At 38.8% G+C, this 24,506-nt stretch overlaps 1 protein-coding gene and 1 pseudogene across 2 annotated transcripts in view; one reads left to right on the top strand and one right to left on the bottom strand.

Annotated features, from left to right (window-relative positions):
- The window catches only part of Hpse2 (heparanase 2 (inactive)), a 436,035-nt gene that overhangs the window by 201,388 nt on the left and 210,141 nt on the right, over positions 1–24,506 (bottom strand). The gene's annotated exons all lie outside the window — the stretch shown is intronic.
- LOC125342096 lies at positions 6,824–11,840 on the top strand (annotated as a pseudogene).

Here is a 24,506-nt window from a genome sequence, read left to right as displayed (position 1 = left end):
AGCTACTTCACAGAAAAAAATGCTTCTATAAAACAGAGTTTGCTTGCAGTGGTACTTCTTTTTTACTAAATGAGCCTTTAGTCTCTCAGTGTTATAGAACTTATAGCTTGTCAGAATAATTTCATATCTATTTTTCAGGCGATGCTGTCCATTAAGTGAATGCTTGTCTCAGGGTTTAGAGAGATGAGAAGATTTATCTAACATTTCCCAGTAAGGCAGAAGCAGCCACAGACCTGTTCTGTGATATCTAATTCCATATTCCTTCTACTGAATTATTCATCTTGTTACTTGGTTTCTAGTTCAATTTTCCCACAAAGATAACTAAGAGGAACTTTGTTTTTCCATTTAACTTTATGCTTCTAGCATGCATCAAAGGATTATGGTTCTTTGAGATGACCCTCATTTGAATATTCTCTGTGCTTTCTCAAGTACATAACAGCTAGAGGTTAGAACAGGTACACTTCTATACCTATGGTTTCAAGAAGGTAGATTTTCTTCTAGAGTAGTCTCGCCCACGCAATGAAAAAAAAAAGTTTTGTTTTCAACCAATGAAATCTAGTCATGAACTGTTTTTCTCTTTGTCTCCTCAAGGTGAAACTCATGTCAGCATATGCAAGTTGTGTAAAGATGATCTGCTGATCCTTCTCAACCTAAGGAAGAGGGAAATGAAGGCAATGCTAGCTTTGTTACTCCCATCACTCCTTCACCCCAAATATAGAAAAAAAGGGTAGGGGGCTTCTGTTGCTACTTCACCAATCTCTCTCAAGAAACCAAACAAAGGAAAACTTCAAACTTGTTTTGTGGCTAAGCCTCCATGGGGAACAGCCTTCTGACTGAGTTGGAAAGAATAAAGGGTATTTTTGAACTTACAAGTGCCTGAAAACATCATGTCTGCAAAGTGTGGTTGGCATTTTTATGCATTTAAAAGAGTCTAATGAAGCCCAGCCCCATACAAATTCCTACAAAAAAGAAAAGAAAGAATGAAAGGAAAAAAGGGGAAAAAAAGAAAATTGGGAAAGGGCTCCTACCACCCAGGGGTCAGAATGGTGGTTAGTGCTCCAACCAATTGTACAAAGGAAACCTGTCATTTATAGATAGCTCCAAAGTCTTGCACTAGCAAGAACACCATGAAGACTGGCCCTTACCCAAAGAATTTACTCAGAGAGACATTTAATATGGGGGTAAATACAGCCTCAAAGAGAATAGCTTTGAAGGAAAGCTTTGAAAAGGTCGGAAGAAGATGAAATGAGGGATGTTGTTACTTAGTGCCTTTATTAAACAAATGCTTGCCTTAGCTCTTCTCCAGCACGTCTCAAAATGTGGCAAAGTAATAATGACATGCCTACTTCACAGACAAAAAAATAAGTTGGAATGTGAAATTTTTCATTAGCATGAGCCCTCAGGCCAATGGGTTGTTCTCAAAATATGTGAGGACCCTATTTCCACCAGCCTGGAGACCCCTCCCTCTCAGGAATGTATCTTCTGCTCTAAGAACAGTCCAGAATCATTTGGATTTCAGATGTTCATACTTGTTAAATTTGGAAATTCTATTCTCTCTGATCCTTCTATGGCTTATTCTGTCTATCTTGTGTTCTAGGTAGAATGTACCTATGGTACGGTAATACCATGACAATAAACAGCACTGTAGGCATAGATTCTTTTAGCACAATGGCAACTTCTAGTTTTAAAATCAACTGGCTAAGCAGGTACCAGTGTCTTACCCCTTTAACTCACCTCTAGACACTCAGGAGGGTGAAACCTAAGGAATGCAGTGGGAAACCCAGCCTGAGCAGACCAATCTTCAAGACTTTCATCTCTAATTAACCAGTAAAATGCTGGAAGAGGAAGTATGGCTTAAGTGATAGAGCCTCAGCTTTGATGGAAAAGCTAAGCAAGAGTACAAGGCCCTGATTCAAGCCCCAGTACCAGCACACACACACACACACACACACACACACACCACCACCACCACCACCACCACCACCACCACCACCACCACCAGCTAATAGAGTGAAATAATTTCCTTAAGTTATCAACAATATCATTCTCTTCCACTGCTTTATTATTTTTTTTACTGCTATTCATCTATAGCCTTTGCACAAATAAATCCATTCATGGGCATTCTGCAAAGAGTACCAAGTAGCTGGGACATGTCAGGTGCTATGCAGCCTTCAAGACCTACAAGGTCCTGCTTTCATGGACCTGCATTCTCAGCAAGCACTCTGCCATGGAGCTGCAGCCCCAGTCTGGACCTGTATTCTAAGTAGGTAGGAACTGCAAAGTGGAGAGTGAAGGAGGTGACAGGCAATAAATTAAACAAGATAAATTCAGATGATAAATCCCATTGAGACAAGAAAACAGGTTAATGTAATTGGGAACTACTTTAGCTTGAGCAGTGAGAGACGGCTGCTCTGAGGTGAGGTGTTGAAGTGTCACATTTGAGCGAAGGGCTAGATGAAGAGAAGCCAGCCAAGCGCAGAGCTGGGAGGAGAACATCATAGGCAGAGAAAATAGCAAGTACACAAGGCCTCCAGACGGGACACATTTAGAATGTATGAGATACAAAAAAAGAAGGCCAATGTTGTTGAATTCTAATGAAAGGAAGCGGGAAGTGGGTTATAAGTTCTGAGAAATCCCGGGGGCAGGATGAGGCTGCTGGGTGGTGGACAAGTTATCCCCGGGAGAATCTAAGAATGGTGAACACTTTTTGGCAGCATCTTTTGCTCTCTTCATTAACTCCTAAATATTTCAGTTAAAAGTGAGCTCTTCATCTCAACAAACAAGCTAAGCATGGTGTGTCCCAGATATGAACAAGGCACATGTAGGAGGTTTATCATCCTAGACTGGCTTAGGCAAAAATACCAGACTTTATCTGAAAAAGTAAGTAGGGCCAATATAGAGCTAATAATGTGGCTCAAGTGGTGGAGAGCCAGGCTTGCAAGCAAGAGGCCCTGAGTTCAAACCCAAGTACTTCAAAAACAAGAAAGGAAGCATCGGGGCTGGGAATATGGCTAGGAGCAAGAGTGCTTGCCTCATATACAGGAAGCTCAGGGTTCGATTCCTCAGCACCACATATATTGAAAATGGCCAGAAGTGGCACTGTGGCACAAGTGGCAGAGTGCTAGCCTTGAGCAAAAACAAGCCAGGAACAGTGCTCAGGCCCTGAGTCCAAGGCCCAGGACTGACAAATCAATCAATCAATCAATCAATCAATACTCAATAAATAAATAAAAATAAAAAAGGAAGCGTCTCCAAACCACTTTTAGATTTCTTGTAATGATAACGATAGCATCATTCTGATAGACACAAGAGAAAATTTAGACCCTCCTCTTCTGGTTCTAGAACCTGCTCTAACTTGGCTTTCTTATCCACTGGGTTCTTTTCTGGCTCACCCTATCATTCCTGCACACCAAACAAGGAGACTTTCTAAGACAAACATCTTTGCTTTGAGTTATATATATATATATATGTTCTGCTTTAACCAACACCTGTATGAGTGCTCTAAACCCAACATTTCCATCAAACAATGCTCTCACTCTAAGAATCTCTTGAATCTCCAAAGGAGAATATTCAAAACTGAGCTCCTCTCCCAGAAATTCTCAGCTAATATTGCCAGGGGCAGTCATCTTCTTTGTCATTCATCTTAAACTTTTTTTTTTTTAAGTGGTGATCCTGGGGCTTGAACTCATGACCTGGGCAACTGTCCCTCAGTTATTTCACTCAAGGGTGGCACTCTACAATTTGAACCCACATCTACTTCTGGTTGTTTGTTTTTTTTTTATGGCTAATTGGAGATAAAAGACTCAAGAACTTTCTTGCCTGGGTTGGATTCAAATCACGGTAACCAGATCTAAACTTCCTAAATAACTAGGATTAAAGGCATGAGCACCAGCACTAGGCCCATCCTTTCAATTATGAAATCCCCTTTTACATCCAACTGTACTCCAAGAACCACACCTCTTCCTTAGCCATGTGTCTATATTTTCCCTGCTCTTTTTCTGGCTCTCCTAATTGGGGCATTCAAACTTAAAAACCAATTAATGAAAATAGTTCACTTAATCAATCGGCCACATGTTGTAGTATATAATGTTTAATCAAAAAACCCTAAAATCTGAACTCTTTAAAGAATTAAGTGAGAGAGTCATGCTTCAGAAGCCTTCAACTCACACTTAGGAGCATTTTTAAAGAAAAATATCCTTTTTCTGAGCCAGGAAAAAAAAACCACCAAAGTTTTCTTTATTGGTAAAGCATGTTATTTTATAACTACATCTGAATAATGCAAACATCTGATAACCTTCAGAGAAATCACACCAACAAATCTGAACACAATCTGGGCTCTCAAATATCATTCACATTTCCCTAATTTTTACAATATCTGTATAAAAACTTATATTCCTATAATTACATTTAGAGCACCCTTCAAAGGTACCATAAAGTTTTAGTCTTGATAGTCTCCAATTAATGTCCTCACTACATAGCTCTGAAGTCCCAGTTTACTAGTTTAACATGCTAGCTAGAGCTTATCTCAACTGAGAACACTTATCTCCCATGACTGGTTTCTATTAAAAACAAGCCCCCAGCTGTACAAAACAGTGAAATTCCAGATTTTTTGCTTTCTTGCTTCAGTTTTCCTCTGGCAACCTAGTACAGATCAGACATCTGCCTTTCCAGAGATTCTTCAGAGAATTTCCCAATCCACAGTCACTGATCTGGGGCTTGGTACCACCGATCAAGGTTATGATAAGCACATAAAAAGGCATTTATAACACATTCACCATTGTTGCACTTGTTGAGAAAAATAATAGCTATCGTCTCAGTGTCAATTCATAAATGGGTAAAAGAGAGTGAAACAAAATGAAATTTCCATGAGCTGATAACTGAACAGAGTGAGGGATTAACCATAAAATTCTTTAGCTTTTGTTTGCAACTATTTAACCTTGTTTTCTATAATGATCTGTATTTTCAAATGATGGTTATTGTTATATCATAACCACTGGAAACAATTAAGATTGACTTGCCAGTACTCATAGAAAATAAGATAATCACAAGTCTATAAGGCCATAAGTCAGGTAAAAGAGAAAGATGAGAAGCAGTAAGTGGAATGGAACCTGGCTCATTGAGGGATTTTGTAGGCTATTTCTGTGTATACATTATTTGTGGGGACACACACACACACACACACACACACACACACAAACACATCTTTAAAAACATGTGGCTAGAGACTCACTAGACTCACATTGTCTCTGGTGATTCTGAGGAGTAAGAAAAAAATAGATATGTCATACTCTGTATATTTAATTTATCTGAAAACAGTTTTTAGAAAGTAAATAATGGTACCTATTTAGTACTAGATTGACCTACAGGAGTATGTATTCGTAAGAGCACTAAATGCTTAGGAATATTGAAGATATTTGTCTATACTTCAAAGCATACTGTATATTGAAAGTGAAATCCATTATCTGACATAGTCTCTCAAGGCACTGACTTTAATTAAGTGCTTTTTCCTACCAACCTTATCTAGGCCTGCCTTCTGCGACTCCCTGACAAGGATTGGCTTACTTCTTTTGATCTTTCCCATTATAGGCAGAACAGATGGGGGGAAACCATAAAGGATTTTCTTGCCCTTTAGTCCAAAATCATAATTTTCTGTAAAATCAGGATTGTAGTCCATTTGTGTTTCCATGACAACAAGTAACTACTAACTTTTCAGTTTGGCCTAAAGATGTGCTCACTGCTTCCTTAAGGAGAATCAACAATTCTCCTTGATGTGTGCTCCGGATTCTTCAAGTTAAGTTTCCATGCCTTTTGTGTGCATCAAAAGGAATCCTCTATCACAGAAATTGTCCTACCATTCTAAGATGGTTTACTTATGTGACTCCCCAGTAAGACCTTTAAAGATGGATAAAACCAGGGACAGACCCAGTTTTTGAGGGTTCTGGAACTAACATGGCTCAGGAAACCTTCATTAAGAAAAGAATATAGGGGCTGGGGATATGGCCTAGTGGCAAGAGTGCCTGCCTCGGATACACGAGGCCCTAGGTTCGATTCCCCAGCACCACATATACAGAAAACCGCCAGAAGCGGTGCTGTGGCTCAAGCGGCAGAGTGCTAGCCTTGAGCGAGAAGAAGCCAGGGACAGTGCTCAGGCCCTGAGTCCGAGGCCCAGGACTGGCAAAAAAAAAAAAAAAAAAAAAATATAAACTTACTAATTATAAATATAAAATATAAAATTACTAATACCAAATCATAGTTCAACATATGTTGGAAAGGAAGTCATAACAGGTTATTGAAGTTTTAGAGATCAAGATGACTCTCTTGAAAGACAACTATAAGAAATGCTCACTTAAACATGTATCCTGATTGCAACTTTCTTTCCATTTCAGTACAAGAGCCTGTTCAAATGATGGATCCTAAAGTATGAACTTCATTAATGTCACCACAATCTGTGTCTGACTTCTTCATTGCTATATTTCTAGCACTTAACATAGTGCTTTATGTATTAGACTATCAAAATATATCTGTGACATAGGACGTCAGGTTTATCATCCACCATCCTTTCACCAAAGCCCTGCCATAAGCCCTCCAATGGCTTCCCATTGCTCTGTAAGACAGAAGCCTAGTACACAACACAGCTTTCGCTGTGATAGTTCATCTGGGTTGTCACTTGATTAGACTGAAAGTACCTAGGAGATGAGTAAAGCACACCTCTGGATCTATCTGTAAAGAGAAGATATAAATGAGGCGCAGGGACCCATCCTATATATGAGGCATATCATCTTATAGGCTTGGGGCCTGGCAGGAATAGAAGGGGCAAAGGAGAATGGCTGTTAACACGACAATCTCTGTGCTTCCTGTTCACTCTGAGGTGAGTTGAGAGTTCCAGCACATGCCGCCTGCCCGTGTGCAACTGACATCAGACTCACAGAAATAGAACCAGTCAACCACGGACTGAAACCTATGAAACCGTGAGCCAGAATAAGTCTTTTTTTCCTTAAGTTGTTTGTGTCAAATATTTTGTCAGAACAGTCAAAACATCCCACACTTCTTACTGCATTATGATTTCTGCACTTTCTATATTCCGATGACATTCACCTCACTGGCTCAGGATTGGTCCATCAGTGGTTCCCTCTGCCTAGACCTCCTTCCCACCCCAACTCTATTCTTGAAAATTAATTTACGTTATTGTTATTGTAAAGGTGATGTGCAGGGGGATTACAATGACATGAATCAGTAATGAGTACATTTCCTTTTGTACAGTGTCATCTGTTTGCCTCATCCTCTCCCAGTCCCTCCCTCCCATCTCCACCTGCAAGTTGTATAGTTTACTTTTATCAATGTCCAGTGAGCTTCACTGCTACACTTTTCACCCTCTTTTCCCTTGTGTTCTGTATGCTCCCCCTCCCTCTCTCAGAGATATACACTTGAATATATCATACATAAAGGAGACAGAACCATCAAAATATTTTTTCAAAAAAAAACCTCGTTTCCATATCTCTTGTTTCCACATATATATAACACATATATAGAAACAAACTGATATATATATATAATATCAAACTGATATATAGCAACAATATATAAAACAAAATGATATATAACATAGTATGTTCTATAATATATAATGATATATATTTATCATTTTCTATAATAGGAAGAGGCACATAGACACTGCTACTTTGCTTCTCTTCTACAAGTATCTCTTTTGGTCTCATTGTGTGTGAGTACCTAGAATCCTGTGTAATTTATCATATCCCAGTGTATTTTTAAATCTAATTTCTGCATATCAGAGAAAACATGAGCCATTTGTCTCCCTGAGCTTGGTTTACTTCATTTAACACGACTCGTTCTAGTTCCTTTCATTTCCTTGCAAATGATTTTATTTTATTTTTTCTAATGGCTGTGTAAAATCCATTATGTGTAGGCACCATATTTTTGGGTCTACTTATCTATTGTGGGACATCTGGACTGTTTCCGTGTCGTGGCTATTGTGAATAGTGCAGCAATGAACATGGGTATGCAGGTATCGTTATCATATCCTGGCTCATGATGTTTAGGGTAGATGTCCAGGAGTGGTATGGCTGGGTCATAGGAAAGGTCTATGTTTAATTTTTTGAAGCCAACGCCATTCTTTATAGGTCAGCTCAAATGCACTTTGTCAAAGACCCCTTTCAGCCTAAGTTAAAATTTCTAGACTTATCTTTCACAACGTTCTCCTCTTCTCTGAAAATTCCCCCTACAGTTATAATTACAGCATCCAATATGAAGAACCTTAATGTCTACTTTGCTGGGATGGCAATTCTATGAAGTTAGAGGTTACAGTGTATTTCTTTATTCCTTTGGTTCACCACAATGCTGTGTGCAGGGAAAGTACTCAATAATTTGTAGGAAGAAGGAAGGAAGGAGGAAGGGAGGAAAGAAGGTAAGAAGGAAGGAAAAATGCTGAAGATACAACACTCAGTGCATATTACAGGAGACATGATGTTAGGCATTCAGTGGCCAGAGGAAACAATGAAAGATTTTGTAATAGCTAATAGTGATTGCTTGTTGGCTACTTTGTAGTGAATTCTTTTTTTTTTTTGGGGGGGGGATTAGAAAGCTTTTATCACACAGTAAATACATAAAGGGTTGAGTGTAAGTGTTCTCAGAGTTGTAGTGAATTCCTTACATGGACTTATTTCATCTAACCTTTGGAACAAGTCTATCAATAAGTAAATATTGAAACAAACTTATTGATATCTACAAAAGGTAGATTTTGGTTAGAACTGTGTTCACTGTACAGATCACTGTAAAAATCAGATGAAGACCAAATTTATACCTTAATTCCTCTGTGGTGGGACTGTATTGGGGTTTGAACTTAAGGCCTTCTGTGTGCTAAGCAACGGTGCTACTGACTGAGCCACATTTCCAGCCAAAAATAAGACTGACATCGTCACAGTGTCATAAGACATGAACATAGTAAGCATTTTCATTTATTCAGATATTCTTTGCTTACAAGTGCCTCATCATTTTCATCATACAGATCTTACACATATTTTGTGAGCCATCTAACCATTTCATGGTTTGGAGTGAGATCATTAATGCTATTTCAAAATATTCCAGTTCCTAATTGTTCATTATGAGGATATAAAATATTTTTTTCTATTGACCTTGTACTTTGCAACAATACTAAACTACCTTACTTATCAGCTCCAGTGTCATTTCTGTTTGTTTGTTTGTTCTGGTGACGGTCTTGAGGCTTGAAATCAGGGTCTGGCACTACCTTGAGCTTCTTTTGCTCAAGGCTAGCACTCTACCACTTAAGCCACAGTGCCACTTCCAGCTTTTTCTGTTTATGTGGTACTGAGGTTGAACCCAGGGCTTCATGCGCGCTAGGCAAGCACTCTACCACTAAGCCACATTCCCAGACCCAGTGTCATTTCTGTAGCTTCTTTGATATTTTATGGACAATATGCTATCTATGAATTCAGATAGTTTTACTTATTGCATTCAGATCTGGACACCTGTATTTATCTTGGTTGTTTATTGACCTTGTGAATTAGAACAGTAAATGTGGGCCTCCTTGACCTACTTGTTCTGTGCTACAAAGAGAAATATCCATCATTCCACCTTTAAGCATGATTTTTGTTTTCCCAGATGTTCCTTATCAAGTTAAGAGAAATCCCTTGTATTTATACTTTTTGAGGGTTTTCACCATTAATTAATATTGAATTTTTGTCAACTAGTTCTGCCTATATTGAGATAACAATAATGGTTTCTCTTCTTCACTCTGAAGAACATAAAATCTTTAAGTCACTCTTGCATTCTCAGAATATATACTACTTGATTATATGTAATACATAGCATTTAAAAATATTCTGGGATTCCATTCTTTTTGTGTGTCAGGGCCTGGGCACTGTCCCTTAGCTTTTGTGCTCAAGGCTAGCAATTTACTACTTGAACCACAGCTCCATTTCTATCTTTTTGGTGCTTAACTAGAGATAAGAGTCTCATGGACTTTCCTGCCTGGGATGGGTTTGGATTGCAATCCTCAGATCCAAGCCTCCTGAGTAGCTAGGGTTACAGGTCTGAGCCACTGACACCTGGCTAATTCTTAGATTCCATTTAATATTTCATTGAAGATTTCAGACTCTGTGTTCAAGAAGGATACTGGTCTTTAGTTCTTTTGTCTGGTTTTGGCATCAGAAATTCAAGCCTCAGAAAATGAGGCTAGTATTGTGATCTCTTCACTTTTCTTATATTCCAACAACATTCACTTTCTCATTGGCTCAGGACGAGTCCATCAGTAATTCTTTCTTCCCATCCCAACTCCATTTCAGCTCAAATGCACTTTGTCAAGGAAAACTTTCAACCTAAATTTAAATTTCCAGCCTTCTCATTCATAATTTGGATAAAAAGAAAGTTTTCCTATTTTAAAAAAAAAGCTGGCATAGAATCAGTGTTGTTTTTATTTTGCCTTATATGTTGGTAGAATTTAGCAACGAAGCAATATAATCTTGGTGTGATCTTTGTTGAGAGATTTTTAATTATTAATTCAGCTTGTTATTTCAGCTTACTAATCCAGTTTATTATTCAGTACTATTTGGGTTATCCACTTCTTCTAGGATGAGTTTGGTAATTTATATCTTTCAAAAAATTTATTCATTTGACCTAATTCTAAACTGGGGGTAACAGGGGGAAGGAACACATAATTTGTACCTTGTTTTTCTTTATTGATCAGTTTATCAATTTTATTAATTTCCAAAGAAGCAACCTTGACTTAATTAATTTTGGGGATTCTTACTTTGTTCTCAGTTTCTCTGATTTCTGTTTGTTGTTGTTTGTGCCAATACTGGGGCTTGAATTTAGAACATGTTCCCACTTGGCTTTTTCTCTGCTCAGTGCTGCTCTACCACTTGAACCTCATCTCTACTTGTATCTTTTTGCTGATTAGTTGGAGATAAGAGTCTCTTCAATGTGTCTGTTCAGACTGGCCTAGAATTTCCACCCTCATATCTTAGCCTCCTGAGTAGCTACAATTACAAGCTTGAACCACCAATGTCTGCTGTGATGTTTGTTCTTATCTTCACTATTTCTTTTAAAAAATTCTCTTCTTATAGTTTCTTAAGGTTGATGCTTAGCTCCTTGGTGCTTACATAAACATTTCATGTTATTTCCCCCTGATACCTGCCATAGGAATTTCTCGTGGTTTTTAGGATAGTGAATCGTGTATTTCCAATTTAAAACATTTAAATTTTTTCTTTGTGACTTTCCTTTTGGCTTGTGGGTTATTTACCAATGGATAGTTTTAATGTGTAGGTTGTTGGAGGATTTTCCAAATATCTATTACTGCTGCTTAAAAATTATTTCTATTATAACCAGAGGAATGTTTTAATTTGATTTCAGTGCTTTTATAAATGCATTAAGGTTTTGGAAGCATGATTGGCCTTGGTGATGGCTCATCACACAGTGGAAAAGACTGTGTGACAGGCAAGGCGCAGAGCGGTGCGGGGTCATCAGGGCAGAGGTGCAGCAGTTCCGGGTGCGGGAGGCAGTGGACTCCATGGTGAAGCGTGTGGAGAGAGAGAACCTTGGGAAGATGTTCTGAGGCAGCGCCACCTGCTGTGAAGCTAACCAGGCGTCCATGCAACAGTGAGTTGGAAAAGTACCAAGATGGGCTGGCCCGATGCACCGTGCATTGTAATGACAAAGCCAAAGATTCGATAATTGCAGGGAATAAAGAGCTTCGGGTGAAGCGGCAGCTGGACAGTTGGGTGATCAAGTGTGTGGATGAGCACGTGTACCTCACCCCAACCATGATCAAGAAGATGAAGGTGTGTCTCTCATCCACTGGAAAATAAAAAATCTTTGCTAGTGACCACGGGGCGCAGGGAAGGAATCTACTTAATAAGAGAAATGGGAATTTGGGTCTTTCAAGCAAAGTTTATAGATGAAGAAACTAAGGATGGCAACAAGTTTGAGGCATATGTCACTAGTCTCTGGACACTGGTTCTTTTTGTTTTAATTATAGAAAGAGAAAGGGAAAACACTGGTGCTAAATGTGGGTCACAATAGCATGGGTGAGTGTTCCAGAGCCTAAATTTCATGTGGCAAGTGCTTTTCTTGGCAGTAGCAATCTCCCATGTACCAAGCCAGAGGTCTTCCAACTACCATATTCTTCTTACTACACCGGTTGCAACAAGTTGGCACGTTCCTGTAACCCCCTTTAATCTGGTGAACTTTGAGGAGAGGTGTGTCCATTGCTGATTCCTGTTTACTGTAAGTATCACGACACCAATTTCCAGGTTTTGTAAAGCAAATTCCAGTAAAACACTAATTTCGAAGGGGAAAATTGCTTCAGGAACTTTTGTTTTGCTTAGTTTTGTTTTACATACAAGAGCATGAGGTAGATTTAGGATATGGACTTGGAAGAAACAATAGTTTGAAGAAAAAAAAAAGAAACCATAGTTTGGATGAGAACTTGAATGGTTCCTTTTGCCATCAAGATATAAATTTGAAATTCTGACATTGCATCTTTCAGCCTGGAGATCATTGCAAAATCATAAAGGTCAATGTCACACTTGTGGGTGGAAAGCAGAGCTTCCTCCACTAGCTAATAAGCCCTGAAGCTTTTTGTAGCAGAATGATAGGATGGTCTTGGCAGTAATACTTCCCATAGCAGGGAAAAAGGGTTACATAAATATAGTCTTCAATAATAAACACTAAAATAGGAACTTATTGTCTAGTTCAGAGAATTGTAAAATACTGGAATCCAAAAGGCCTGAATTTTGTAGAATAGAATGGAATAAAAGTGTAAATCCAGAATTATTTGCTTTGCCCCTGAATTAATAGAGCCTAATTGAGATCATCCCCTGGGCATAGGAAGGTAAAAAATTAGGCAACTTCAGCTGAGAAAAGCTGAGACTCCTTTAAAGCAAAGAACATAGACATGAACTCATTACCCGTTTGCCTGGACTCTATCACATGTAGTATTCTCATCCTAGCAGAGCAGAGCACTCTATCTTTTGACTAGGGACCATGTTATCTTTTTTTGGTTGTTTGTTTTACTGCTTGAAATTATAATATAGCCTGTTTGCTGTGATATATATTTTTTCCTAGTGGTATGATTTTTTTAATGACCTTATAGTGTTTTCTCACTATCTGGATGATGAATATTTAACTTTCTCAATATGCTTCTTGTTATATGTGAAATAAATTTCTTATAATTAAAAAAAAGATTATTGGGGCTGGGGATATAGCCTAGTGGCAAGAGTGCCTGCCTCGGATACACGAGGCCCTAGGTTCGATTCCCCAGCACCACATATACAGAAAACGGCCAGAAGCGGCGCTGTGGCTCAAGTGGCAGAGTGCTAGCCTTGAGCGGGAAGAAGCCAGGGACAGTGCTCAGGCCCTGAGTCCAAGGCCCAGGACTGGCCAAAAAAAAAAAAAAAAAAAAAGATTATGTGTTTTGCAGTTGTTGGATAGAGTGCTCTGTAAATGTCAATGAAGCGAAGCTGGGTGGTAATGTTTTCAGGTATTATGTTGTTCATTAAGTTTGCTAGACATGGTGGCTCATCATGCCTGAGGCAGGAGACTCACCAGTTTGAGACTAGCCTGGGATATATAGCAAGTTCAAGCCAAGTATACACAGGGAGATCTATGTTTCTAAAAAAGCAAAAAAAATTGTAATTCTACATTTGGCTGAATCCAGCATCCAAAATGTGTTTATATATGTTACTTACCTGGCTAGTGGTTACGGTATGGAAGAGCATAAATAGGACAGCACAGACTTGAAGCAATTGTTTCTCTGGTGAGAGTCACCTGAAATTATTCTCTTTCCTTTAATGCTTGTTAAATATATAGATGAATAAGCTTCTGCCTTGAGAATTATAATTTAGTAAATTGGGGACTCAGACGTCTGTACCATGGCAGGAAATTCCTATTTCCAGAGAAGTTTGGAAACCAGAGCTTCAGAGCACAGAGCTATGGGATTCTTGGGCAAATATGCTGTTGTGAAAAGGAAAACAGGGGAAAAAAGACCAGTTTGTGCTTTTTCCAAACTCCCAATGGTCTCCCCTTACCTCATGGATTGTGGATAGATAGATAAATAGATAGATAGATATAGATCGATAGATATGAACTCTGGAGATTGAACTCTGTCTTCTTACTCGCCTTTGGCGCTCAAGGCTGGCATTCTACCACTTGAGCCACACCTTCATTTCTGGCTTTTTGCTGTCTGATTGTATATAAGTATCTCACAGACTTTTCTACCCAAGCCAGATTTAAACTGCAATTCTCAGATCTCAGCCTTTGAGTAGCTAAGATTACAGGCATGAGCCACATATTGAGTAAGGGTATTTCTATTATCTGCAATGGCTTTACTTTTTTCCTTTCAGGGAAATTGCCTTCCAAACTCTCATTGTCTCCTGAAAGTAAATAATTAATAAAAAAATGTCACTCATGGCAAGACCTTGATCTACTTAGCTTCCAACCCAGACCAAAGGCTCCACCAGAATTTCAAATGTCTTCCTCCTGCACTGCATGGAAAAGCCCAGAAAATCTAATATTTTTGGTATCTAAATCCCCTAGATAGAAACTGGAGGGCTCCATTTTAAGCAGTATATCTGCCATTAGCTTGAGCATGCTCAATTTAATAAGAAGTTTAAATTCATAGGATCCAAAACACAGTACAATTGAGGAGTGCTGAGTTTAGAATCTCTAAAAGTCACAGCCTTCTCTCTAAAAGTGACTCCGTTCTAGGACACAGTTTCTGGATTCAATTCAGTCTGGGTCTGGATATTGCTCCACAGCTAACTAGCCGCAGTTTAGGCTAATTTGCTTTGCTTTTCCAATCCTGTTGTATCAACTGAAAAATACTTTGCTGGATCACTGGATCTCTCTCTCTCTCTCTCTCTCTCTCTCTCTCTCTCTCTCTCTCTCCTCTCTCTCTCTCTCTCTCTCACACACACACACACACACACACACACTCCTAATAAGGATTCAGTACATGATTGCTTTAGTTCTGTTTTCTCCTCACACAGTTGCATTTCTCACATAATCAGTACTGTGGAGGGAGCCAGATGATTCATGAATGTGTTAAATGTGTTGACCTACAGTGAGCTCTACTAAAGCAGGTCTTATGCCTCATTTTTTTACTGAGCTTTTCTGAAATCAATTACCAATTAAAAATAAGTTAGGTGCTTTAAAACAAAATGCTACAGTCATGTATATTTTTGTACTGACCTAATGTTCTGTCTGACAAAATGAATGACATAAAAAGTATTTCTCCCAAGGAATAACTAATGCTCTAAAGTAATTAAGACAATTTTATTAGTCTTATTAAAAAGAAAATATTGCTAGATGCTGGTGGCTCATGCCTGTAATTCTAGCTTCTCAAGGAAACTGAGATTTGAGGATTGTAGTTTGAAGCCAAGCTGCAGATAACCACTAAGAGGTTGGAGTTGAAGCTATGGCTCAAGTGGTAGAGCATTAGTGTTGAGAAACAAGCTAAAGGAGTACACTCAGGCCCTGAGTTCAAGTCCCAGTACCCACATAAAAGAAAGTGAGAAAGAGAGAAAGAGAGAGAGAGAGAACTCAAGTACATGAGTTCAAAATTGCTATATTAAAAATAGTCTTATTTGTCACTATCAGTAATTATAAGGCAGCATTTTCAAGTATGAGTTTAGGAGTTTTCTACCCTTTGTATTTTTAATGAATTAATAAATAGTTATGTTTGTTATATTTTTAAGTGTTATTTTTTTTCTTTCAATATGTCTTTTCAATATGTCTTTTAGCAAACCAGTATGCTGAAAAAGTTAAAGACAGCTCATTTTTGTACATTTAAAGTGAAATATTTTTACTTGGGGGTAGATTATAGTATTTACATTGTGACGAGGAAAGAGAACATTAACATTTATTTAGTGCCTGTTAACTCACCTCAACCTTTTAGTAATTGCTACCATCCTTGTTTCCAAAACGGGGAAACTGAAGTGTAGAAGGTCTGGATAACTTAATTGAGGTTACCTTCACAGAGCCTTCACTTTTTGTACAAGTGTACTACTGTTTCTTATGTTTTTGATGATACAAAATTCATTTTTTTTTAGTATTTTATCCTCTGTTCATGGCCAATGTTGAGATATACAATGTATTTGTATATATTGACTTCGAAGCCTACAACATAGCGAAGGTTACTTACCAGTCCTGCCAGGATTTTTGTAGATAGATTACACTGATTCAATCTACATAAATACACTTGTGTTTATTTCTCTGTTCCACATCAAGCAAAAATAACCAGATTAACTTTTATCCAATTTGAAGCATGTGATTTGTGATCAGGCTAACCTATCAAAGAATGACTCCATAAAGAAACAGACACCACCCCTCCTGAGCAGCAGAAACTAAGCACACAGTGACAGGCCCACAGGACTGCCAGTCCAGAAGGAAAGGCCATACTTATTAAAATACCAGAGACAGGGAAAACAACCAATGAAAGAACACATAAAGGACAGACATACCAAACTGCCATTTATAATGTGCTTGTCATTTGAGCAGCTCCATAGAGTGTGATAGTCCAGAGTGAGCAGCAGTAGAGACTGTAATTATAGTAGACAATCTCTTCAGCAATAGGGAAGTCAGCCAAAAACAAATAACCATTATTCATTGTTTCTTAATGTTATCTCTGTCCTGCCCTTTTCATCATCCATTATAATTTGTTATTGTGTTCTACACTGTAGCTTATAAATCTTAAAAATAACTCAGAGATTTCCATTCTTGGTTATGAAGACACATGCTGGATCAGGCCAATCTTCTTGTTGAGAACAACTAGCAAAATCAGACTAGAATAAAAATTAGTTTAAAATTGAGGGCCAGTGGCTTGTGTCGGTAATCCTAACTATTCAGGAAACTGAGGTTTGAGGATCATGGTATGAAATCAGCTTGAGTGGAAAGGTCTGTGAAACTCTTCTGTCCAATTAACCATCAAAAAGCCAGAAGTGGAGGAAATGCTCAAAAGGTAGAGCAGCAGCCTTGAGCAAAAAAGCCCAACTAGAGTGTGAGGTCTTGAGTTCAAGCTCCAGTACCAACATGCATGTGCGCACACACACACACACACACCCCACTTTGAAGGCATTAGAAACACTTAGGGTATAAAAAGTAGATTATGAAAGAAGGGGATCTATCTCCAACAACATGCCAGTGATTTTACCAGCAAGAGTAGGGTGCATGGCTTGGATAAGAGGAAACAGCCTTTCACCCAACATTTGCTTTTGCTCTTGAGGCGGGGGGAGATGCCAACATGGAAGCAGTCAAAGGTTCCTGACCTTGTACATGAACAGCAGGCTGTTGCATGGTAACTTGTGGCTGTGCATTAAGATGTTGCTGAGGATTGCGGACTCCTGCAGCATATTTATACTGGGGGACGGTGTGGACAGCAGGAGTGGCTGCTGCAGCAGCAGCTGCAAGACGTGGACCCATTGTTTGTGTTGATGTGTTAGCAACACGCTGTGTGGACATGACTCGTGGAACCTGTGAAGAAGCTGGTCTCATAATACTAAATGGTGGTCTAGGAGCGGCTGGGCGGATAGCACCGGGCATATTTTGGAATGGATGAGATCTGGCATCCTGAGCAGTCCAGCGAGGACTTGGTCTTAGCTGAGCAATTTGGCTAGGAGGATAGTATGCAGCACGGTTCTGAGTCTGTGGGATAGCTGCCATGAAGTAACCTGAAGGAGGTGCTGGCTGGTAGATTACTTCATATGCTTGAGTCTCCAGAGTCTCTGCGTTCTAAGGTTGATGAAGCTGTAGCTGTACTACAAGCCCACCAAGCTAAAGAGGCTGCCCAGAAAGCAGTCAACAGTGCCACTGGTGTTCCAACTGTTTAAAAAGTGGATCAGGGACCATGAAAAGAAACTCGTGCTTCACCGAAGAAAAATATCTAAACATCGAAAAACTTAAATATTATGAAAAAAACATTGCAAAATATAAAATAAATTAAAAAAAGGAAAGGAAACTTTGAACCTTATGTACCGAGCAAATGCCAGGTCTAGCAAACAGTGCTAGTCCTAGATTACTTGATTTAAAAACAACAAAAAAACCTACAAAAAATAGTAAAATATAAAAACAAATTAATGTTTTATAGACCCTGGGAAAAAGAATTTTCAGCAAAGTACAAAAATTTAAAGCATTCCTTTCTTTAATTTTGTAATTCTTTACTGTGGAATAGCTCAGGATGTCAGTTCTAAGTAACAGAATTGATAACTGTGCGAGGAAACGTAATTTGGATTATAAAATTCTTTTTTTTGTTTGTTTGTTTTTTGGCCAGTCCTAGGCCGTGAACTCAGGGCCTGAGCACTGTCCCTGGCTTCTTTTTTGCTCAAGGCTAGCACTCTGCCACTTGAGCCACAGCGCCACTTCTGGCCATTTTCTGTATATGTGGTGCTGGGGAATCGAACCCAGGGCCTCATGTATACGAGGCAAGCACTCTTGCCACTAGGCCATACTCCCAGCCCCTGAATTATAAAATTCTTGCTTTAATAAAATTCCTTAAACAGTGAGAAAAAATAAAAAAGAAGGGGATCTTAGAGAAGTTAGTCGAATAGACTTTCATGGCTTGCTTTCCTTCCAATGCATTTGGTGATTCACATGTAGCGCATAGCCACAAAGCTGAGCAGTCTAGGAGAAAGTAGGAGTTGAGAGGCTGGGACACTGAGCACAGTTTCCAGCAGCCAGGTTAAGGAGAAGACACCCTGGTATTTTTTCTGACCCTTCAGTTGGGATTTGGAAAGGATGCTATCCAGGGGTCAATAAGAACCAGAAATGAGCTTGTCCTCACCAAGGCTGTAATATACCAAGTCGGCACAGTTCCAAACTACAATAAGGGAATGACACTACTGTGTCTGCTAGAGAAAACAAGTGATTAATTTCTGGAGGAAAAATGATGATTGAAGTGTGATGGTTCACATTGTGCAGCTGGGAACTACATTTCCCAGATCCTCTCCCCCATACAGTTCTGGGCTGGAGTTCCTTGAAATGGGATGAATTGTTGAAAGATTGAAAGACAGGATGTATGCAGCAGGCAGTTATAACCTAAAGGTTTACTTTATAGTCAAAAATGGTTATAGATAGATCCAAATCCAGGGAAATCCAGCTTATCTTCACTCCCTTCTGGGAGTGTGACCCCCAAAATAGACAAGGCAGAAAGGCAAATGATAATAATGGTAGAAAATACAGGAAGTAGATGAGTGAGCTTAATATACTTCTTGGTCTTTATATTTGATAAATCATAAATTATGAAATTTTACCATAGTTTAATAGGTCAATAATAAATGCTATAGTTTCAGAGACAATCACTGAAATTATAAAATGTTTTAAAGTGAAGTAAGTTATTAGTTCAAAATTCAAGAAAGGAGAGAAAAGAAACATAAAAGAAGTAAAATGGTTAGAAATGAATAGTAAAGCATAGGTGTAAACCCAGCAAATGTAATCAGCAATAATGGAAATGGATTTGAGAATTCCATTCAAAGAGAAGAACAATCAGCTGAACAGCAAACCAGCACTTATCATGGATTACTAAAATTCCATGCTAAATCCTTACTAAAAGCTTTACACATGAGGCTAGAGAAAGAATAAAGTAACAAGATGGGAGAAGAAATGTGATGCAAATGCTAATCAAAGAGAAGTCACGGATACTTGTATATTTCTATCAGATGTTGGGAAATTTAGACAAGGTGCTATAGACTGAATAATATCTGTGCTTTTCTGCCCAGATGTCCACTTCCTAAACCCTAGCGCATGTAATACTACTTTATATGGCAATATTACAAGGACAGCCAATTCGAGTAAGACAATGAAACAGATGGTCTGGTCCGGCTAGGGTCTCTAGGGAAGAGCATCTTGGCTAAGAGCTTGGCTCAGGATTCCTTCTTAGGTGTAGCCATAGGTGAGATTCCTCACCAATTCTTTTTTCCTCTCCCATTTGTCCTTTCCCTTCCTCTCCTCTCCCCTCCTCCTTTGTTCTCCCCTCTAACTTTTCCCTCCCATTTTCTTCTTTTTCTCCTCTCCCCTTCCTTCTTTTCAATTATAGTTCTATGTCCCCATGAACAAATAATTAGAAAGTGAATTTATATAAAACCATGACACTATTTCCAATGTCATTTTGCATATACAAATCTCTGAATATGTCTGAATAAATTCAAAGACATATATCTACAAAAATAACTGTGAACCATTAGTGAAAGTTATTGCTGACAATTTATGAAATAAGGATGATAAATAAATGAATGATGTATCACTTTATGAGCTAGAAAACTAAATGTTAATTCTCCCTGGCTGATTTATAGGTTGAATACATGCCAAACCAAGGCTTTAAGTACAGACTGATTAGTTAATATGAAAATGTATCTGGTGATACGTAGGGGCAAGGGCTGTTAAGGCAATCATGAAGAAGAAAAACAAAGCTGGAAAATTTATTCTGTTCTATATGAAGACATACATCTACAGTAATTAATAGTATATGATATTGGTGGTATAGAAGAAAGCAGGCTAAGGGAAAAGAATGCACACACACACACACACACACACACACACACACACACACACACACTGGAATACCTTATGATAAAGGCTGTGCTACAGACAATCAGGAAAAGAATGACCTTTTCTGTGAAGCTTAGTCAAATAGATATGCAAATAGGATAAAAATCCCTCTTCATTCCCTCTCCTGAGTTTTCTTTGTATTCTAGGGTCTAAGTATAAAGGATAAAACAATAAAGATTCCCCTAGATAATAAAGGAGAATGTATTTATTATGTAGATTAGATGACAATTTCTTGAACTAGATACAACAAACAAGCAGAACGGGAAAAGATGGAGAAATTGAGCTATAATAAATCAAGAAATTATTTCCATCAATAGACTGTTCACTTAGCCAGTGAACAGTATAGTAGTTCCTAAAAGAATTTTAATAGAATTACTATACAATTTCATTTCCTATTATTTACTCGAGAGAATTTAGTATAGGGGTCTGAGCAAATATTTATGCATTAATTGTTAGCAGCATTATTCAATAGCTAAGGAGTAGAAGCAAACCAAGTGTGACCACTGTAAGAAAGGCTAGCAAATAGGCTTTAGACACATAACAGCACACTATTTGGCTTCAGTAAGGGTGGACTTGCTACAGCCTGACCTTTGAAGATATTAAGTAAGTGAAACTTTGAAGATATTAAGTAAAATAAACCAAGTCACAGAGCAAAAAATTCTTCACGATTCTGTTCAGGGAAGATAGTCAAATTAGGATAATCAAATTCACTAAAGGTATAAAGTCAGAGAATGGTTACAGAGCTGCAGGAAGAGAAGAATGGAGAAATGAAAATGGTTAAAGTTCATGTTATCTATACCACTTACTCCAATTTAAAAAAAAATAAAAGAAAAAAAAACTAGGAAAATAATCTCAAGAAAACAAAAACTTGATCCAGCCTTTCCTATAAAGACTATAATTGACTAGATAGTGATGGCTCACTATCATCATTCCTTATGAAATAATTACCTCTTCGGCTTCTCCAATACCAAGGGGAACTTCATAGTGACTTGTTTCTTTTCTGACTCTCCTTGTTCATCAATGGCTTTATTTAGTGAGGCAGTCAGAGGTTAGCCACCAAAGCTTATATGTGCTGGGCCCTGAAGAAACTGAAGTGAGGGAAATGATGTAGTTCTAGCTTATTGGAAGTTTCTTTCTGGTAGGGGAAACCAAAAACAAGAAGTGAACAGTCAGGGAGAGGGGAGCAAGATGCAGGACAAGAAAAAAGCAGGATAAGAAACAGGACTTCATAGGGAGGGAGGGTTGCTTTAGATCAGCAGCATGTCTTCCTTTGCCCAATGCACAAAGGACACCTAAGATTCAGAAAAAAAGGGCTTCCTTCTGAAAATTGCCTGCTCAGTGACAGAATATTGAGCCTCCAGGGCCACACCTCCCTAGAAAAGAAGGTAAGGCATTTCCAACATCCATTTGACACCTATTAAGTTCAATCCTATAAGGAAAAGTGCTCACATAAATGTAAGCAAGGTTATTACCATAATTCCTAACAGTTTGTTTCTAACATCTGAAGCATTGCAACTTTGCTTTAATGAACCATATTATATTCAGGAAAAAGATGATGGTGTAAAATAATCTTGAACAGACTATCCCTTTACAAAAAGCAAAGGCACACAGCCTGGCTCTATGGAATGTGAGTCTCTCCTCAGAATCAATGAGAAAGTGAGCCATGCATTTCCAATAGTGGACATGAAATTCAATTTGATTCATGATAGCTCATGCAGATTTTTCCCCAAGTTATTTTTATATTAAGGCATGTTTGAAAAATTTCAACCCAGATTTAGGTTTAAGTTTCCCAGACTTAGTAAGTAATTGCTTCAGTAATGAGTTCTTATGTCTTAATTTGGTCTGCTCCAGATGTTAACATCTAGGTTGTTTGTTTTTCATTCTCCACCCCTCTACATTCCCTTATAAAATAGTCCATTTGTAAATGTTCTGGGGTTCTTTTTTAAAAAAAAAATATTGGGAGAGAGGTGGAGCAAGAGATCAAGAAGAAGTAGGGTGGGTAAACTTAGGCTCTCTCCCACAATGCCAATTTGACTAACTTGTCTCCTGGAATGCAGCTGGGAGAGAACCAGTGTTCACCTTCACAGAAAGCCAATAAGGCCTGGAAAGCATGCATTCACAGCTACCAATGGACTGGCCCCAAAGCAGGGCACAGTATTGGTGGTCCTCTTTGAGTTGGAAGTAGAAAGCCTGTGGTGAATTTAGTGTGCTGTACTAAATTCAACATACTCCCCTCCCCCGCCCCACATCAACTGAGCTGAGGAATGAGCCCCCATCCTATAAACTAGCACAACTGAATAACTGTTAGGAAAAACTTGGCTTATACATCCAAGCTAATAAAGTAATGCACTGATAGAGTGTATTAATAAGAACCTGCATTTTCAACCCAGCTGGTGAGCAGCTGGAGGGCAGCTGAGTGATCTGGGATTGTTCTCCAGCAGATACCGGAGATCTTGCACAGGGCAGTGCTTCTCACATTTTAGTATGCATGGAAATCAGCTCAAAGGCTTGCTAAAAATGCAGATTCCATGGCCACAGGCCTACCAATTCTGAGCCAGAAGATCTGGGATAGGGCCCAGAAATCTGTTTGTTTTCATTCTTTTTTTTTTTTTTAAATAATAAGCAGCCTCAGGTGATTTTGATGCAGGTGGTGGGAAAACATATTTTGAGAAACATTGTTCCTCACTGCTACTAATATCATCATTCAAGAGCTGGAGGGAAAAAAAACCGATAAATAGGCTTTCAACTGATCTTTCTACTTGGTTTTTGACAGCCGAGTCCAATCTGCAGCTGGTAAAGAGGCTGGGTAATGACCACAGATAGGTTTGATCCTTTGGGAGGGAATACTTAAAATGGTTTGGGGACCTCTGTTTCTCCCCACCCCCCCACATCAAGAGGAGAGTTGGAAGGCAGCCATAGATGGAGCTGGAAATCCAGCTGGCACAAAAATTGGAAGACAATCCTTAGTAAAGTCTGGGTTCAATATCTAACTGCTAAAGAGCTTGGCTGTCTGCCTTGTGGTGTTCAGTCTACCTCCAATTGATACAATGCTTTGATAACGTAAGAGCAGCATGGGTTAAATCCAGAAAGTGTAAGGCATGTAGATAAAAGTTCTAAGACCTAAGGTTTGGTCCCCAAATGGCATGGAGCTTGGATGATATTTGGGAATGAGTGTAATCCTCCAATGGTGAGAGTTTTTGGATGTCAGGAATGAGGTCTGGGTTCAATCTCTTGTCATTAAAAAGCTTGGAAGACCAGCCTGGGGTCTGGTTTCAATCGTCAGATGGTAAAGAGTTCAAATGACAACAATGGTTTCTAGGTTCAAGTGAAAGCTGACAAACAGCTTGAAATAAACTGCAAGATCTGGGTTCAATCTTGAAATGTGAAGGGTTTAGATAATTGTCATGAGGAATGAGTTCAGCTTGGAGGATTCCGAAAGTCTAGGTGAGGTAGCTATGAATCTGCACCAGATGAGTAGAGACAACCTATGGTCATGACCCGTGTGGGGAAGGATTTAGAGATTGACTACCCTTTTCAGACTAGGAGATAGAGAGGGTGCCCAAAGATCATTGATCTAGGGCTACATATTGAGCTAACATAAAAAAAGAAGCTTGAATTCCAGCCATGGGGTATGAAAAGTGTATTCAAGTACTAGGTCATGAGCTGGTTTTGCAAGAGAATATTATATGACTTCTCCATATCCACAACTATGGAGAGGACTTCAGGCACCAGGCCTGAGAATGTGATTTCTGAAATAATGGAGCTCTTTTGCCAGGACCTTTGCTGACAGAAAGACTGTTTTATATGGCTAAGAGAGCAGATGTCTGAGAAAGCACTGAAATCTATGATGTGTGTTTGTAAGTAGGATGACAGCTGGCACCCCGGGAGAAAATCTTGTTCTTACTTTTTACAGTTTCACTAATACTCTTCTTTCT

The sequence above is a fragment of the Perognathus longimembris genome, chromosome 2 (genome assembly GCF_023159225.1).
Source record: "Perognathus longimembris pacificus isolate PPM17 chromosome 2, ASM2315922v1, whole genome shotgun sequence".
NCBI classification, from domain to species: Eukaryota; Metazoa; Chordata; class Mammalia; order Rodentia; family Heteromyidae; genus Perognathus; species Perognathus longimembris.
The sequence above is the reverse complement of the archived record's forward strand: the minus strand, read 5'-3'. Positions and strand labels throughout refer to the sequence as shown.